Source organism: Haematobia irritans, chromosome 3, assembly GCF_050003625.1.
Source record: "Haematobia irritans isolate KBUSLIRL chromosome 3, ASM5000362v1, whole genome shotgun sequence".
NCBI lineage: Eukaryota > Metazoa > Arthropoda > Insecta > Diptera > Muscidae > Haematobia > Haematobia irritans.
In genome coordinates this window covers 230,629,940-230,648,214 of record NC_134399.1, presented here as the reverse complement: position 1 = coordinate 230,648,214, position 18,275 = coordinate 230,629,940, and the positions used below count along the sequence as shown (strand labels likewise).

At 33.5% G+C, this 18,275-nt stretch overlaps 1 long non-coding RNA gene across 1 annotated transcript; it reads left to right on the top strand.

The window, feature by feature from the left end:
• The first annotated feature begins 4,641 nt into the window (after positions 1–4,641).
• Positions 4,642–5,663, top strand: LOC142232426 (uncharacterized). The gene is made up of 4 exons (XR_012721123.1): positions 4,642–4,707; positions 5,111–5,176; positions 5,306–5,381; positions 5,476–5,663. It is a non-coding gene; the product is annotated as an uncharacterized LOC142232426 (long non-coding RNA).
• Positions 5,664–18,275: the final 12,612 nt, after the last annotated feature.

Sequence of the window (18,275 nt, the reverse complement as noted above, 5' to 3'; positions counted from 1 at the left end):
AATTTCATTTAAATGTTGACCGCGGCTGCGTCTTAGGTGGTCCATTCGGAAAGTCCAATTTTGGGCAACTTTTTCGAGCATTTCGGCCGGAATAGCCCGAATTTCTTCGGAAATGTTGTCTTCCAAAGCTGGAATAGTTGCTGGCTTATTTCTGTAGACTTTAGACTTGACGTAGCCCCACAAAAAATAGTCTAAAGGCGTCAAATCGCATGATCTTGGTGGCCAACTTACCGGTCCATTTCTTGAGATGAATTGTTCTCCGAAGTTTTCCCTCAAAATGGCCATAGAATCGCGAGCTGTGTGGCATGTAGCGCCATCTTGTTGAAACCACATGTCAACCAAGTTCAGTTCTTCCATTTTTGGCAACAAAAAGTTTGTTAGCATCGAACGATAGTGATCGCCATTCACCGTAACGTTGCGTCCAACAGCATCTTTGAAAAAATACGGTCCAATGATTCCACCAGCGTACAAACCACACCAAACAGTGCATTTTTCGGGATGCATGGGCAGTTCTTGAACGGCTTCTGGTTGCTCTTCACTCCAAATGCGGCAAGTTTGCTTATTTACGTAGCCATTCAACCAGAAATGAGCCTCATCGCTGAACAAAATTTGTCGATAAAAAAGCGGATTTTCTGCCAACTTTTCTAGGGCCCATTCACTGAAAATTCGACGTTGTGGCTCGTTAGTAAGTCTATTCATGATGAAATGTCAAAGCATACTGAGCATCTTTCTCTTTGACACCATGTCTGAAATCCCACGTGATCTGTCAAATACTAATGCATGAAAATCCTAACCTCAAAAGAATCACCCTTTATGTTGTTTCGGAAAACTGTTTTATGACAAGGCCAAAAATTTGATATGCTTAAGTCTAAATATTATTCAATTTGAATATTAGAATGAGTATTCGGAGTAAAGAGAATAGACATTTGAAAAAAAAAAAAAACAGCATGTAAAAAACTGTACACCCCTAAATAAATTTATGTGTATATTATAAAATTATTTATGTATGTTTATACTCGACTCCACGTTCTTCTTTTGTTAGAGTTTTTGAATTCCTTCCAAAATTTCAAACTTTTGTACCAAAAACAGTTTTTTTATAACAAAATTGTTATTTTTCCAATAAAAAAAAAAATAATATTTTATCCAAAAGCTCAGTCCATTTCGTTTATATCAAGCACTGTTTCTTACTGTTAATAACCCACATTTCGAAGTTTCATTATAAAAATTTAATATAGTATAAATATAAATGTGTAAATTAAAAAAAAAATTGGTGTACGGTCGGAGCAGGGATTGAACCCACGACCCTTTGCATGGAAGGCGGACATGCTAACTATTGCTCCACGTGGCAAACAAATGTATGTTTCTGGAGAATGGTAAAAATTAAAAAATTTATAAAATTGAATAATTTCTTCAACATTATTTGTATTACAGAAAAAGGTGCCAAGAACTAAAAAATTTCGTGGAAATGAAAATTATGTGAGGGAATGAGCACAATCTTCTTTGGGGAGAATTCTTCCAAGCATATAATATTTTTGGGCTCAAAATGCTTCCAAACATACAATATGTTCACATAAGACAAACACATTAATGTTTCGGCAGTATCCAATAATATATATGCTTCCTGCAAAATATGTTTGGAACATATGTTAGAGAAGCGATTTTTTTTGAGGGTGTATTTAAGCTCATGGAATTATTACGTTTTATGAAAGTTTTCATGACTTTAATAATTCTTTTCATACGTTAGTTGAATTAACTAAAACAGAGGAAACAATTATACTACAAATGAAGCAAAAAGATTAACTAAATTCGTCTCCCACAAAATAGTTCAGAATTTCTTGAGTCGTGAACAAAATCCAAAGCAACTCTCGTGAATGTGCGTGAATTGGACTAAAGGAAATAAAATCGTTTCGTGAATGTGCGTGAATAAAATTTCTGCAAAATCAAATTCATACCCGTATGTTAATTGAAATTAATTTAGCTCTCGAACTACATTCTATTTTTGGATTTTGTAACCTTTGCTGATTTCCGTTTGAAAGTCTTTGAAAGTAGTTCGTGCATAAGTACTGGTTTTGATGTCGTGAGTGGGATTAGCTACCACAAGTATCGTGCGTGAGCGTGCGCGAATAAACATTTTGCTTCGTGAATGTTCGTGAGTGTGAGTGAAATTTCAATCACGTGCACACCTCTAGTGCCCATCTCTAAAGACAGTTTTGCAATTTTGAACAAAATTTTCTTTAATAAGTGAAAAATAATAATTTTGTTATTGTTGTTGTTTTTTTTTTATCTCAGCTTAAAGCCATGCATTGACTAAACTACAAGTGTAGCTTAACCAACAGAGGAAAAGTATGCTTGTCAAATTTATTTGGGCAAAGCCCTATAGACTGCAAGATGGTTGGATGTACAGCTGTTTCGGAATTACCACATTCCTCATCAGCATCCTCTACTTGCAGCAAAACTATCAACCAATTATCAGAATAAATTCGGGTAATTCACTCAACCCAACGTGAACTACACTTGAACCTCCCGAAAAAGGGTTTGATAGTCGGCTACTGCCTAAACAAATTTGCCAGCATATCTCTTTTCCTTTGCCAAACTCAAATCATCGATTTGTATGTATTTGGCTGGGTTTGTTTTTGAGCGTGCTTCCTCTATCTTCATTCGTTTTGTTTGTTATTGTTGGCTTCTCTTCAATCGTTATTGTTTTTTTTTTTTTTTTGATTTGAGTTTGGCAAAGGAAAAGAGATATGCTGGCAAATTTGTTTAGGCAGTAGCCGACTATCAAACCCTTTTTCGGGAGGTTCAAGTGTAGTTCACGTTGGGTTGAGTGAATTACCCGAATTTATTCTGATAATTGGTTGATAGTTTTGCTGCAAGTAGAGGATGCTGATGAGGAATGTGGTAATTCCGAAACAGCTGTACATCCAACCATCTTGCAGTCTATAGGGCTTTGTCCAAATAAATTTGACAAGCATACTTTTCCTCTGTTGGTTAAGCTACACTTGTAGTTTAGTCAATGCATGGCTTTAAGATGAGATAAAAATAAAACAACAATAACGATTGAAGAGAAGCCAACAATAACAAACAAAACGAATGAATAATAATTTTGTCTAATAAATTTTCTTGAATTTGTGGAAAATTCGAGTCTATTCGTGAGTGTGCGTTAATAAAGTTTCCTACACAGAAAAAAAAGTGTCTCGTAAATTTAAGAAAATTTTTACAATAATTTATTACAAGAATTTTCCAGAATTTTAGTTAATTTTTCGCATCTTCAACGAAAATTAACTACTCGGAAGGAAATTTTACAAATTCTAAGTAGCAATCGTTTAGTTCATGGCCTACAAAATACGATGGAAATTTCCTTAAAAAATTTCTTACTGGTAGTTAAAAATTCGTTTGTCATGCTATAAAACTACCTGTGAAATGTAAAGTATTTTCTAAATAATAAGTGCAATTTACTATAAAATTTTTTTGTATGAGAAAATATTTTTTTACGAAAAATGAACTTGAAAGTGGATAGCAATTTCTTTCTGACAATTCCTATAGTTAATAATTGTTGGTAAAAAATTACCCAATGAAATATTTTTAGTTCACATGTAATTAAATTTATAGACATTTTCGTCAAAAATGGTAGATAACATTTCTTGAAAATTTTGCAAATTTTAAGTTAAACGTTTCATTGTTCGTAAACTGGTGTGCCTTTACGAATATTATTCTTAGAGTAAATTGTCAGCAGATGCGATGAACTAATGCATAGTACAGAGATATTTATCGGCATAGTGGAATGTGATTAATGTAAAGATGATGTTACTTGAGTTTTGTTGTGTATACATGACCGTGGGGTTGTTTTTATTTTTGTTCATTTAGTGGTTTGTGTGTGTGTTTCTTATTCGCGGATGGTTTATTTGGCTGGATGAGGTGTTGTTTTCAATAAAGGCACATGTGTTTTTGTTGTTGTAGGAATGTTTTGGCTTTGCTTGGTTTTGTTTGGCATGCTTCAGTTGTATAGTTGGCGTTGGCGTGGGCTGTTGCATATTTTAAGTAGGTATGCAACAAGGGAGTATAAAGGCATGGAATATTTTGGATTTTTGAGACATATATTGGTGTTTGTTTATTAAACCTGTTAAATGAAAGTTATTAATATTTTATCGGTAGTTTAGAAAAAAGTTATTACGAGTATTTAGGAAAATATGTTGAAAGTGTATTGAAATTTTTATTATTCTATGTAAAAAATTAATATTCAATTCCAGATGAATTTAGAAAATTTTTGTTATATCTCAGCGTATAGTTTATTCATAAATTGGTAAGTATTTTTTTAATATGACTTTCTTTTAAAAAGAATATTTTTTATGTATATTATTTTTTGTTAATTAATTTTTTTGGAAACCAGTTTAATGTTTTTCTTTGTTGTAAAAACAATATTTAATTTCAGAGCAACTCCAGATGGATTCGAACAAATAAAAAATAGAGAATTGGTAAGTTTTCTTTTAAAAATTGGCTTTATTTTAACTAGAATATTTACGTTTTGTGACCTTTTTATCATCAAAATTACAGGTTTTTAATGCCTTATTTTAGTATTTCTTTAATCAAATTTTTTGGAAACCAATGTAATATTTTTAATGTAAAAACAAATATTTAATTTCAGAATAACCCCTTAAACATTTGGACAAATTTTTAGTACTCCTTTGCCTGTAATTTAATAGTGAATTGGTAAGGATTCTTTAACTTTCTTTTAGCCCTGGACAGTCATCCTTATTTTTTGTACATTAACGTCAGCCTTCGTCATTTTGACTACGGCTCATTTCAAGACGCTAAAATTTTCATCGTGAGCGAAAAAGTGAACCAAACTTGAGTTTATTTTCTTATTCAATTTGGTTTTAAGTAGTATAAAACAAAAATTCATAAAACGGTCGAATTAGTATAACTTAAATTCACCATTTACCAATAGACTAAAATGCATTTTAAATCGAAAATGAAATTACGTGTCGCCATTTTGACGAATGATGACTGTCTAGGGTTATCAAGAATATTTGGTTTTTAATGCATATTATTATTTTTTTCATTAGATTTTTTGAAAACTTATTTAATAATTTTATTTAATATTTAATTTCAGAGTAACCCAAATAAATTTGGACAACTTTTTATATTTCCCCTCAGCGTACAATTTAATAGAGAATTGGTAAGTTTTGTATTAAAACTTTGGCTTTCTTTCAACTAGAATATTTATTTTATTATATCCTTCACATCGATAACAACACATTTTTATGAGTTTATTTAGAATACTTCATTATTTCTCTAATTGTTTCAGGTACAAATTTTATGAGATACGTTTTCCAAAGAAAAGTTGAATTCTTTACACCATTTGATAAAATGCCCCAAATATGGTAAGTTACAAGCTAAAATGAAGAATTAAAAATTATATTTCATTACATAGTGTTAATTTTTAACAATGTTCATTTTTGTTTCCATTTTTTCCAGCAAGATATGTGAAAAAACTACCTACGATGAATCAAAAAAAAAGGATAACTCAAAATGTCCAAACAGCGGGTTCAAATGAACTACTCTCTGTTCCACGTGGTCATAATTTTTATTCACAAAAAACATTGTATTAAGAACTTTCATCATAAGTTTTTATAATAAAGTACTTTTGCTTAAAGAAAGTTTAATTTAATGTATGAAAATTTTCATAATAGTAAAACGGTTTGTTGTTCCTTTAATTATTTAATTTCTCTGTACTGTGGAATGATTGATTTAAAAATAGTTTAGTCGTCGACATTTTAAAGAGACTGTTAACCAATTTTTATTATCGGGTTTCCCATAAAAAATAGGCAAGTAAACCAAAATAATACTGACTTTTTAACTTGGTAGGGGTATATAAATCTTATGGTGTTGTAAAAATGAACTAAACTACAATGTTATAGATGAACTAAAATTTAAGAAAATTATAAACTAGACAAGTTGAAAAAAATCTTAAGGGCTAAATCGTGGTCAATATTACTACAGTTTAGTTCATTTTGCAATGGAAAAGGGTTCATTGTTTTTTCAGTGTAAACAATTTTAGGCATGTGATTTATTTCTTGAGCACAACTCTTTAATATTTAGCATATTTGACATTGAGTTACATTTATTCACAGGTTGTTTTTTAAACAAAGTTCAAAAAGGCCAACCCCATTATCGTCCAATGACATTGCAAATTCTATTGCAAACATTCCACCCAAAGTGTTCCATTGAGGTAATGGAAGTATAGCTTTGATTTTTTCCCATCTATAACGAAACGAGTTGCTTCTGTAGTTGCAGCCGGCTGTGACTGTGGTACTGTAACTACTCCAGCAATGGATTATTGAATGCGTTCGTCTGTTTCGCATTTATTGCGAAATTTTTAATTAAATCTCATTACTTTGTTTTTCTTGGATCGTATGTCGTTGCCTTCAAGTTCCAGTTGCATTTGCTAGTGGCAAAGCTTTCATTTTCTTTTCCCTGTTTTCGTATGCTCGCCGGATATGGGTACAGATTGGGTCGGCAAAATTCATACGGATGTTGGAGAGTTTCTAGTGTTTTTTGTGAATTGAATATTGGTTCACCGAACTGAAAACTTTGTTTCTGTTTTTTTGTTTGTTCTAAAGATCGCTTGCAATGAAATTTATAATTTTTTGTCATAATTTTTGTTGTTGTTTTTTTTTTTGTTTCCATAAAATTTGGCATTACAATTGTGGTTGAATCCCTAGCCTGGGTGAGGCTAAAGAACTCATCCATCCATTCATTCTTTTCATTTCAATGGGAAACGAAATTCGTGAGTTACATCCAAAGTGCCTTTGGGGGGTACCATCGATGGAGAGCTCATGCCACAATAGCAACAACAACATCAACAAAAACAAGAACAACAATCACATCCATATATTTTTAATTGAATTGTCAACTCTGGTTGCATGAAAGGGGCTGTGGGTGGGAACGGATGTGGCAAGTACCATCTCTGGAACTGTTGCTCCATTTGGAAAATTATGTCTGTTTAAAAAGCAATCAGAAAAAGTTTATGCAGTGCTGTGCCTCACGTGCGATTCCGTTCAATTCGATTCGATATTGCAACTGCCACTGGCACAACTTCTGTGGCAAGCGGCAAACTCATTTTTATTTAAATGTAATTATTCCAATTACAACTTTTGAACAAACATTTCCTGTATGACTGATAGTCTACAGGAGGAGTGGCATGGATGACTCGATGAAGGTGTTATTTGGTGGTAAGTAAATATGTGATTACTCAACTTTTCATGCCATGGATGGGGAGACAACTAGGAACATATTCTGAAAATTGTAACACCTTGTTACACCACATAATATTTTGTGAAACTTTTCAAAATTATCATTGGAAGCGTAATAAATATTATGAAATTTAAACATTCAGTTTGTTCTATTCGGAACAAAAATTAGTACATATTTCGACAATGCATAATAATGAAAATAAATAAAAAATTTACAATTGAATTTGAGGATATTCATGTCAATTATATGTAATTGAGATGTTTTATACATTTAGCATAGATTTTCTATAATCAAAAGATATACAATGCAAATAAAAATAATTGAATTTTTTGTGTGGCTGATATGTATTGCAACCAATTTATATACTGCTCATTTGACAGCTGACAGATTTATTCCCATGACAGTCCACTTTATTGTTTAAAATATTGGTTGGGAAAACACAAGTGCCGCTAGATCTCTCCAGCATTTAAATGCGAATCTTTTGTTTCTCGCTACCATGAACTGACAGTGTTGCATTGCTGGGGTGGAAGATTTGCTCGTGAGCTGAACATATCTCGAGAGCGGATGCAACACACATATTGAAAAAAATTAGTTGCAAAAAGTTAAAGACTTAACCGTTGTTCCAAAAATGTAGATTGGAAAGAACCAGTTCCCGAATTTGAATTTCTCCGATGAGAAGCCATTCCAAATTGAAGACATTGTGAACAAACAAAATGGTCGCGTTTACGCCAAAGAAGTCGGATGAAAATGTACCCTTTTGATTGGCCACCGATACGAGCGGATTTATCGACCGTGGGGTCAAAATAAATGCGGAATATTATTGGAATGTTTTAAAGACGGAGGAAGATTTCGTTCATAGACCAAGGACATTCCAACAGAACTCATTACCATTGCAAGAATGGCATAAAAAGGAGGTTGCTCGCTTCATTTCTACGGCACAATGGGAATGACTTAGACCAAAAAAGTGGAGAGTCACATCCGTGCTGCTTTGTTAGCCGTTTCGAACAAATCTAAAGAGTTAAACATTTTTATTATTAAACTAAAATTTCTTTCCTGATGGGTTCACGTTGTTTGTATATAAGTTTTAACTAATATAATAATACTTATATTTTTTTTTTTTTATACCCTGCGCCACAATAGGAACCCTATTGATTTTGGAAGAAATCGGTTCAGATTAAATATAGCTCTCATATATATCTTTCTCCCGATATGCACTAATATGGATCCAGCAGCCAGAGTTTTATACCGATTTGCTTGAAATTTTGTACAAACATAACACTTAGTCGTATAGACAAGTGTGCAAAATTTGATTCAAATCGGTTCAGATTTAGATATAGCTCCCATATATATCTTTCGCCCGATATGGACTTATATGGCCCCAGAAGCATGATTTTTGGCCGAATTTGGTTACAATTTTGCACTGGGAGTACAATTAGTAGTATAGTCAAGTGCAAAATTTTATTGAAATCGGTTCAGATTAGCTCCCATATATATCTTTCGCCCGATATGGACTAATATGGTCTTAAAAGCCAGAGTTTTGGCCCAATTTGGTTGAAATTTTGCACATGGAGTAGATTTAGCATTGTAGCTATGCGTTCCAAATTTGGTTGAAATCGATTCAGATTTAGATATAGCTCCCATATATATCTTTCGCCCGATATGCACTTATATGGACCCAGAAGCCAGAGTTTTATCCCGATTTGCACAAGGAGTACAATGCCAAATGTGTGCCAAATTTGATTGAAATCGGTTCAGATTTAGACACAGCTTCCATATATATTTTTCGCCCGATATGGACTTATATGGCCCCAGAAGCCAGAGTTTAGGCCCAATTTGGTTGAAATTATGCACTATGAGTACAATTAGTAATATAGTCATGTGTGCCAAATTTGATTGAAATCGGTTCAGATTTAGATATAGCTCCCATAAATATGTTTTTCTGATTTCGACAAAAATGGTCAAAATACCAAAATTTTCCTTGTTAAATCGCCACAGCTTAGTCGAAAAGTTGTACAAATGACTCTAATTTTCCTAAACTTCTAATACATATATCGAGCGATAAATCGTAAATAAACTTTTGCGAAGTTTCCTTAAAATTGCTTCAGATTTAATAGTACATTAGCCAACTTAAATTTTGAGTCTATAGATTTTGTAAAAGTCTATCAAATTCTGTCCAAATCGAGTGATATTTAAATGTATGTATTTGGGACAAAACTTTATATATAGCCCCCCAACACATTTGACGGATGTGATATGGTATCGAAAATGTATATCTACAAAGTGGTGCAGGGTATAATATAGTCGGCCCCGCCCGACTTTAGACTTTCCTTACTTGTTTTTGGTTTAATGTTAAATGTTGGTCGCAATCGTCAAATAAAATTAATTATTTATCTCAATAAAACTCTACGAGGGCGGTTCGGAAACTTCTTAGCCTATCAATGAAAGAGAATAGTTAGTTTTTCAAAAATATTTTTATTTTTCAATATAATCTCCTGAAACTTCAATACACTTAGTCCAACGCTTTTCTAGCAATTCTATCCCTTGATTAAAATAGTTTTCCTCAAGGTCTTCAAAATAGTGGTTTACAATTGTAATTGCATTTGAGGTAAAACGCTTGCCATGTCATTTTCCATAAGATCAGCAAGGAATTTTTTTAGATTTGGAAACAAGTAAATAAAAGTCACTGGGAGCTAAATCAGGAGAATAAAGTGGGTGGTCAAGCAACTCGTACTTTAATTCGTTGATTTTAGCAATTGTTAAAGCACTCTTGTGCGCTGGTGCGTTGTCTTGAAAAATTAATTTTTTGTGTTGTAAGCCAGGACGTTTTTCTCGAATTTGTACATTTAATTGATCCAAAAGGTTGCAATAGTACTCTGAATTTATTGTTTTATCTTTTTGCAGATAGTCAATCAATAAAATACCTTTGAAGTCCCAAGAAACTGTTGCCATAACCTTACCAGCCGATTGAATTGTTTTTGCCTTCTTTGGGGCACTTCCTCCAGCTTCAGTCCATTGTTTGGATTGTTCTTTTGTCTCTGGAGTATAGTGGTGGATCCATGTCTCATCAACAGTCTGTAGTTCTTCATGCAAAATTAAATGGACTCGATCGTTTGAGATGTCCATGCTATTAGCAATTTCACGCACTTTTATTCGTCGATCATTTCTGTTGTTGTTGTTGCTGCTTTTGGACGTCCACTACGTGATTCATCTTCAATGCTTGTACGCCACGTTTAAATTCGGCAACTCAATTTTTAGTGGTGCATATGAAGGAACACTTTCACCTAAAACATTCACCATATCATTATGAATTTCTTGTCCCGATAAACTTTTTTTATGTAAATATTTAATGACAGAACGCATTTCTAATTTTTGCCATTGTTAAAAAGTTGCGGATGCGTCTTTTTTGAACTCCTGTTTCTATATGAAGGAGTTGCCAGATCGAAACAAAATTTAACATGTGTTTATAACAGAGATTCCAACACATAACTTTTTTCTGTTTATACCGCGCTTTTTGTGCTAGGCTAAGAAGTTTCCGAACTGCCCTCGTAGCTTCTTTTTTTTTTTTTCTTTTCATACTTCTCTCTCCCAGCATTATTTCATCATAACTTTCTTATGAGCAATTACATGGGATAATTGCAATAAATATTTTTATTTCTTCTCTCGGTTCATCACCATCTTTTGGAACTCTACTCATACTGAGTCATCATTGGTCACCATACATTTCACTCGCCCTTATTCAAAGAAAACTCCCTGTTTCTTCAAATGAGTTGATTGTCCAATAAAGAGAACTGATGAAGATGTGGAAATATGAAACAGATGTCTCGCCCTCCATTTTCCATAAGATCGTAAAAATCTGTGGTGATAGGCTAATAAATTAGCCATTATGTCATTAAATGTACTAAGGTTCGTAAATGTACTTTGTACAACAATGTCATTTTTGCGCATCATTGATGATAATTGCATCTGTAAAGAGAGAATCTTTAGAACTGAGTACGGCGTTTTGGATTTTATTGTTTTGTAATTATATAAATCCTTCATTCTGTAACTCACATCACATTGCGATTTCCATATAGTTGCTCTAGCTCCTCTAGTCTCTTAAGTAATTGAGTAGCGGCACGCATATTGTATTACTATTTCCAATTATTTTGTGAAATGCTTTAATCGTTGTCCCAAGTTACCTTCCTGGTGGTATCTTCAATCAACATGGATTGTCAACTCAGTAAGGTTTTCCCAAACCGCAAAACTTTAAGTGGCAAATCGAGTTGAAAGTGGCTACACACACACACACACAAAATTCATTTAACTTTTTATTTAAGGTTTCGTATTTCGTAGTTTTCATCATCAGTGAGTGAATACCAACGATGCGGTACTGGTCCACCCTGTGATTGTTGTTTACTTTTTGTTGGTTGTGGGAAATTAACACCGAATTTGTTGCTGCTGTGCACGCAAACCGCATTTGAGTGATTTCCAGTGTCCGTATTCGTATATGTGTTTGACTATGTGTGTGTGTGTACGAGAGATTGAGTGTTGGAGTGTGAGTTTTTGTATGATTGAAGGTGGAACTTAAATGCAGTTGGTTTAATTGGCGGTTGACGAGTTACACATGCACATTGAGGAAATTTGAAATTATGTTAAACGTAAATATGGATGGCAATGGAATTATGGCCATTCGGTGGAATTCATTTTCAGATGATGTCACATGGATAGAATGTCTTTGAAAATCATTGAATTTTTCATTCCCTTAGTATTTGAGCATTACCATGTCGACAAAGGACTTATTTTGAATGATATTGTGCCTACGATGGATTAAAGCGAACCCGCTGATATGCGAAGAGTCAGTGAGTAACCATAGTCCATGAAATTGGGGGATGTAATCATGCTCCGATAAAAATTGAGCATGTTGTCAGTGAAATATCAAAGGGGTCGGAGAACAAAGAAAACACCTTAGTTGCATAATATACACCACGCCTAACGAGGGCATTACTACTGAATAGACTTTTTTCGCAAGAATTACTCATGTGCAAACATTGGGGATACAGTAAGGTTACCATTCGGTTCACTGAAACAAAACTTGTCGTGATCGCAAATAGATTTTATCCTTATAATACAAATGAGCATTTGGCTTAGAACTTCTCTGATATAAAGTTGATTTCCTTGTCCAGAATCGATAGAATTTTCAGTGAAGTTTCTTTCTCCCTATGCTTAAGTGATTAGACTTTTAAATGCGTATCTTTACACAAGACTAAATTTTCAATAACGTCGACATTAAATGTATTAACAACTCCGAATGTTGATCAAGAGATACTGAGGCTTCTAAGGAAGAAACGTATTTCAGCCATACTAGTTCAAACAAACATTCAAAGGTGTGTGAACACACGCTCACAAAAAATCGCTTCTGTAACATATACTCCCAAACATATTTTGCTTCAAGCATATACATTTTTGGCTATTGCCCAAACATTTATATGTTTGATCTCTTCCAATATATAATATGTTTGAAAGCATAATGGTCTAAACAATATATGTTTGGATAGTCAATTTCCAAACATTTTGTATTTTTGCATCCAAATTCAATAATGTTGTCTTCCAAAAAACAATATGTTATTATGTGAACATATAATATGTTTGGAAGCATTTTGCACCCAAAAATATTATATGCTTAAAAAAAAATTCTCCCAAACAATATTGTGCTCAAAATTTTATTTATTTATTTATATATTTACAATCATAATGAATTATGAAAATAAACAGGTAATATAGGTGCTAACAACATAGGTTTTCGACCTGAATGCTCAAAATTTTGTTTCTGCCCGATTGTATATTCCCCCACATCTTTCTCACTTCCACGAGATTTTTTAGTTCTTAGCACCTTTTTCTGTAATACAAACATTGTAGAAGAAATTATTCAATTGTATGATTTTTTTATTTTAATTTTACCTTTTGCCGGACGGGGATTCGAACAGCGGACCACACAGTTTGTAAGGATCAAAGAAGTAGCTGATCAATTGCCCAAGGAAAAATAAAATGTTAATTTTGTAATAACAAGCAACAACCACCAACTTAATTCAATATCGCTCCCTGTTAAATAGCGCTCCAAGCTACTAAACACATATATGTTTATAGGCTATTTCTAAATTAATATATGTTTGCATCCAAGCATATTATATTTACAAACATTTTATGTCCCAAACATAATATGTTCTAACATATTAACATATATGTCCCAAACATGTTATATGTCCCAAACATGTTATGCATATAATGTTATGAACATTATATGCTTGCACTCAAAAATATTGTGTTTAAAAATTTGTGTTCCAAACATATAATGTTTATAGCCAAACATATGAAAAACAGTCTTTTTCATCCGTGCAGAGACACTCCCCAAGGAGGAGTTCTATCACATTTTCTTTGGAGTTTTGCTATAAACAACCTTCTGGTCTCCCAAAAAAAAAGAACCGATAGTAATGGTGTCATACGCAGATGATGTGACTTTACCCGTTAGGAGAAAATTTTTACCCATAATTAGGGATATTATATAGAGACCTCTCGGGATGACTGAGAAATGGGCGAAGGAGAACGGTCTAAGGGTAATCCGGCAAAGACAGAACTAGTGATTTACTGTAAAGAACGCAAAATCCCCCCGGTTATATCCACCTCCTTAGGTGGCATTGAAATTACTTTTGGTGAGAGTGCGAGGGTTGTAATGACAGCGAAAAAATATGGCCCCGTCTAAACTTAAACTGCACACTAGACATGCTAGTGTCTTCAAGACATCATACGTCACTCCTGATACCTGATGATGATCGAGTTAGCATAAATTATTGGCGTAAAGTATAATGACTACTACATGAGCTGTCAGTCATGATGTGGAGGACAATTAAACACCTCTTGTGTGAGTGCCCTGCATTTTGTGTAGGGCGTAAGCCAATTATAAGGGAATATAGCTTTATATTACTGGTGGACCTGAAAAATGACAAATTAAGCTGTTTGCTAATGTTTTTGCAACAATCAAATTGGTTCAACAAAAGAAAAATAATAGGGTGAGTTCCTTGAAGCTAGAAGTGTATATACAGTGGGGAGCCAAACCGAGTGCATGTTTACCACTTAGGAGTATACTTTATTTGCTTAATAAACAAGTATAATCGGCCGGGATGAATCTTAAATACCCACCACCATGAATCAAATATTATAGTTTCCTGTGAAAATTTCATTGGTGAAATTTGGTGACAAGCAGATCAGTTCAAACAGTACATTTCCCGAAGATAAATTCAAAGATTTTACCTATGGAGACTAGATCAGATTCTGGATTTATAAGAACCATATTTGTTTGAGTTTTAGAGGAATCATAAACATCGTGTACAAGTGTGCAAGAAAATGAAATGAAAATGAAATAACGCCTTGATTTAAAATCTAACATCTGTAGATTTTTACCCCCATTATTTAATTGACTACCAGAAGTAAAATCTGGAAACAATATTTCAGTTTCAAGCAATTTTCACTATCAGTGCACATGGACCGATATTCACCATTTTCGGCACACCTTTTATGTTCCTAAAATACTTCTAGATTTAAAATTTCATGCAAATTTGATAAAAACTATGGTTTCTAAAAGCCTAAGAAGTAAAATCGGGAGATCGGTATATTTGGGAGATAAACCAAAACATGGACCAATACACGCCATTTTCGGCTCTCATATTTAAGGTTCTAAAATACCTATAGATTTCTCATTTCAGGCAAATTGGATAAAAACTACGGATTTTCTAAAAACCTCCAGATTTTCGATTTCAGGCAAAGTGGACAGCAATTACGGTTTCTAGAAGCCCAAAAAGTAATATCGGGAGATCGGTCTATCTGATGGCTATATCAAAACATGGACCTATACTCACCATTTTCGGCATACGTTTTTATGGTCCTAAACTACCTCCAGATTTCCAATTTGAGGCAAGTTGGATAAAAACTACGGTTTCTATAAGCCCAAGAGTAAAATCTGGAGATCGGTCTATATGGGGGCTATATAAAATCATGGTCCGATACTCATCATTTTCAGCACACCTCTTTAGGGTTTTAAAATACCCCTAGATTTCTAATTTCAGGCAAATTGGATAAAAACTACAGATTTTAGACGCAAAAGAAGTAAAAACTGGAGATTGGTCTATATGGGGGCTATACCAAAACATGGACCGATACTCACCATTTTCGGCACACCTCTTTAATGTTCTAAAATACCTCTAGATTGGCAATTTCAGGCAAATTGGATATAAACTACGGATTCTATAAGCCCAAGACCCCAAATCGGGAGATCGGTCTATATGGGGGATATACCAAAACCTGGACCGATACTCACCATTTTTAGTACAACTCTTTATGGTCCCAAAATACCTCTGGATTTCAAATTTCAACCAAATGGGATAATAACTACGGATTCTAGAAGCCCTAGAAATATAATCGGGAGATCGGTCTATATGGGGGCTATACCAAAACCTGGACCGATACTCACCATTTTTAGCACACCTCTTTATGGTCCTAAAATACCTCTAGATTGGCAATTTCAGGCAAATTGAATAGAAACTAGGGTTTTTATAAGACCAAGACCCCAAATCGGGAGGTCGGTTTATATGGGGACTATATCAAAACTTGGACCGACATAGCCCATCTTCGAACTTGGCCTGCCTGCAGACAAAAGACGAGTTTGTGCGAAATTTCAGCATGATTGCTTTATTATTGAAGCGTGATTAAAACAGACAGACAGACGGACAGGCGGACATGGCTATATCGTCTTAGAATTTCTCCCTGATCAAGAATATATAGTCGGAAATTGATGTTTCTATGTGTATATTATAATCACGTCACTATTCTATGGTGGTGGATATAAAAACGTCTATTGAGTCCAATTGCTACAAAATATATTTCATTTATACTTTATTGCCTAACAAACAAAACTGTACACTCAGATAAATAATACACCTATACTACTGCATTTATTAAAATAAAATATAACTAAGCTTGCTTCCAGTTTTGCACTTTTCTCGTAATACATTAAAATCAAATTATTTATTATTTAGCCCATAGTCCGGTTTTAACTCGCCTTGACATACTTTCTACTAAGTTTTTTATTATTTCTTTTGGAATATTTATTTATTTATTAAGTCTATGGATTACAATCCTTACAGACTAGCAATCTTAAAAATAAATTAAATCTAAAGTATTAATAAATTTATTTCGAGAAATTGAAAAATCTAAATTAAAGATATTATTCAACTTGTTAAATTCTTTTAAAGCTCTCAAAATGGGCTCGCAAGAAGCATAATTACTCCTATGAAAAGGAATATTAAAATAGTCATGACGTCTAAGATTCCGTACTGGTATATTAAAACAAATAATCTCTAGAAGAGGGGGACAATCTATAAATCCATTAATTACCTTAAAAATAAACAAGATAGAAAATTTTAATCTACGGTTCTCAAGGGATTCCAAATGAATTAATCTGCATCTAGCTTGATATGAGGGCAAAGGCTCCGTAAAAGGTACAGATACTAAAGCAAATTTAATAAATCTTCTCTGTAATTTTTCAATCCGTTCACAATGCAATTTATATATATAGGATTCCACACAATGGAAGCATATTCCAGCCTAGACCTAACATAGGCCTCATATAGAGACTTCCTGGTATAGCGATCCAAAAACTCGTTACAATTCCTCTTCACAAATGCTAACATAGAATATGCCTTAGGCATTATATAGTCAATATGTAATTTATATGTAAGTTTGGAATCAAATACAATTCCCAAATCACGAATACTTAGCACTTTTTGAAGTTCACTATCATTAATATAGTACGACGACTCAATCAAGTGTGTCCTACGAGTATATGGTAAATGAAAGCATTTTGAGACATTAAGTGGCAATAAAGTCCTTATACACCAAGATGATAAACAATTAATATCAGCCTGAAGCTAGCGTGTATCAGCAACACAATTGATTCTTGCAAAAAGCTTGATATTATCGGCAAATATTAAAACCTTAGAAAAAGAACATGCGCTAGTTATATCATTAAGAAACAAAATAAATAATAAGGGCCCAAGTATACTTCCCTGAGGCACACCGGAGCCATCAACGCAAACAAAGCATCGGCGTGAAATCAAATAAGACATTAACCAACGCCACATATGAGAATGAAATCCGATTGTACTAAGTTTCAACAGAAGTATACTATGAGAAACCTTATCAAACGCCTTACAAAAATCTAATATTCGACTAATTGTGCTGGTATTGGCTCTAGAGCTCTTTGGTGTAAGCTCAAGCGCCTTTTAACCGGACACCATAAATTCTCAATGGAATTATAATCGTGGCTTTATTGCATTTATTACAAAAAGTGAAAACATACACTTGGTTTTGCTCCCCACTGTATGTAATACGTATTTCTAGTTAATGTGGTATCACAATGGACTGAATAGTCTAAGTGAGCCTGAAAGGCTACCATTTAAACCTAACCTTACCCAACCTACATGAAACATAGCACTTGAAGTCGCACCTGGATTTGGAAATTTATGTTGTAGTTAACACGTAAAGTTTGTCTCCTAGTATCAAGTTATCAAATCTCAATTGTGAATTATGATTTTAATGTATATTTATTTCAAAATCACAAAGTCGTTAGAACAGGGCTAGTTTTGTTTTCAGTGAAGGACAAACAAATTGTTAATATGCAAGGTATGAGAATTCGTCATATTATTTTCGTGCAGCTGATAACTCGTCTTTTTACCGTCTCAGAATAATAATTTATTGCAAAATTCATGTAGCAAATTAGTAGGTTGTGACAATTTTTAATGAGTTACGCATAAATTAAAAGTACATCAAAAGACCACATGAATGCGTTTGCCACACAATACACCTTGCTGGAATTTACGTTAATGGAAGTCACCATAAATTATTACCAAGTTCTATATGCGAAGTGAATTTGTATTAAAATTAAGGAAAAAGTCGTCAAGGGTGCTAAAATATGGTGTACGGTAGTGGCTATA